Source organism: Lepidochelys kempii, chromosome 1 (genome assembly GCF_965140285.1).
Source record: "Lepidochelys kempii isolate rLepKem1 chromosome 1, rLepKem1.hap1, whole genome shotgun sequence".
NCBI lineage: Eukaryota > Metazoa > Chordata > Testudines > Cheloniidae > Lepidochelys > Lepidochelys kempii.
Window position 1 is genome coordinate 48,119,038 of NC_136380.1, and position 2,390 is coordinate 48,121,427.

The window sequence follows — 2,390 nt, forward strand, 5'->3', positions numbered from 1 at the left end:
TAGCAGGAGAGGGGAAGTGGAAAAGCTTTGTCAAAAAACTGCCCCTTAGAGAATTCTTTGCTGCTGGGGCCCCTGGATTAATTTAGCCCTGTAGTTTCACATCTTCTCCTACATCTCTTTTTGTACCCAGATATTAATTCTTTCCTTCTTTTTCCTGGGGTGACCCTCCCATGGCTGGCTGCATGACAGGAGCATGGAATGTGGCCCCAGATCTACTCAGTAAGAAGGTACCATTTTTACATAGTATACATTCTGACTATAACCAGATTCCAAGCATCTATTTTTGGCATTGCTACATTTTAACCACAGCTTTGGGTACTTTTTGGAAGGGATGTAGGGCCATCCCTCACAGCTATTCCCCAATATAACAGATCGATCTCATGTTAGACCCAGATTTCCTGCTATGCCACACAAGACCTCGTTTTCAATACTGTGCAACATATTGACACAGAGACTCCTGAGCCTGGATATTGCAGCCACTAAAGACTTTATGTGTAAAGAAATAGCCCCACCTATTATTTCATGTTACACTACAACTGTTTTTCTCATGTTCCTCATTCTGGGTGTGCGTCATACATTGTAAAGGCCTAAGTTATTATTGATGATTTGGGTAGTATCAAGCTAGGCTATAAGGGGAGAGTGCGTTTATGTACTTGGCCCTTCCATGTTGATTTATGTTTTCAAAGCACTATGCAAACATAAAAAAATTAGTCAGGGGTCCATTGCATTATATCTGCGATATAACATGATGCCTGCAAACCATTTGAAATTATAATAAATTCAACTGAGCATATTTTAATGTCATACACAAGCATCTTATCTGAGTCCTTGAAGCTAATTATCAAGTAGTAGCACATGAAAGCTGAGAGGGGATGAATACCTCCAGTAGGTATTTTAGGTCTGTGTGTCCATATTCTGTGTTACTATTAGATATGAAAGTACTTACATTAAAGAATTATTTTGAATTGCTCTTGAAGATGTCCAAAGAGGGGGATTAATGTGTTGGAAATCCTACAGCACAACAAAAGCTCTCCAGCATTATACATTTCCATGGGCTCCACTCCCTACACTGCCAAATTTATCTCCCTCAAACAGGAAAAAGTGGATTTCAAATAGCAGCTGAGGCATCCACAGGAGTTGGGTTCTAGCTATAATGAACAAAGCATCAAACTACCTTAGAGTGATTCTGGAACAGCAGGAGCAAAGGCTATTGATTGGCATGAGTAGCACAGATGCAGTCAGAGGCAGATTAGGGGTTTGTGGGGCCCTGGGCCAGAGTAAGCGGGGGCCCCTCCCCACCCCTTCCGCTTGCAGTCCCCCTCTAGACCCCCATCCCCATGGCGCTCCTGCCTGCGAGCTGGGTTGGGGCATGGGGGCTTGCCCTGCCCCGCTTGCCCAGCGCTCCTGCCGGGGAACAGGGTCGGGGGCTTTAAGGAAGGTCCTTGGGCTGTGCAGGGGCCGGTACCGGTTGCCACTTCTTACCGGTATGCTGTACCGGCCTGTACCGACCCACTTTCACCTCTGATTACACCACTTTTAGGCGAGCATAACTCCATTGAGGTAATGGTGTGGAGAATTAGAACCGTTCTCTGGCCCTGTTGCTCCTCACCATCTTGTGAGTATCAGTGTAAGCAGAACCTCCACCAACAGAGGGTGCTGTATCATTACCTTAGTGTTAAACTGGCTTCTATGTTAGTATGTCCTTGTACCAGATCTGGGCCGCAGGGTGGTGGTAGGAGGTTTCAGTCCTGCCTGTGTGTGCTGGAGTTGTTGTTTGCAGCATCCCAATAAATCTTTAGGTTCTCTATGTCAGTATTACAGTCTTTCACACCATCTTGTTTTCTTCTGCTGTGTGAGTGTCTTTGGAAATTGTCAATTTATTGTTAAGCTCCTTTGGAAATAATGCATAATTAGGGCGAAACTCTGCTCTCAAATCTCCCTGGCTGATCCTGACTTAAATGTTTTGTTTGCTGTCTCTTGGTGCAGGCGAGCCCCCATCCACACAGGGAATGAATCTCAGCCATTCTCCCTGTATGCATAGGAATCCCTTCAGGCAGTTCCAGAATAGAAACTGTGTTTTGTTTCATATTCTCTGTGTATATATAAAGTCTGCTGCAGTTTCCACGGTATGCATCCGATGAAGTGAGCTGTAGCTCACGACAGCTCATGCTCAAATAAATTGGTTAGTCTCTAAGGTGCCACAAGTACTCCTTTTCTTTTTGCGAATACAGACTAACACGGCTGTTACTCTGAAACTTCTCTAGGTCTGTTGTCTTTCATCTTGTGTTTGAGTGTCAGTATTTTTAGTATTTTCTTTGGACCTAACCCTGCTGTCGTCAAATAGAGTTGGAGGATATTTGCCATTGACTTAAATGGAAACAGAATCCAAG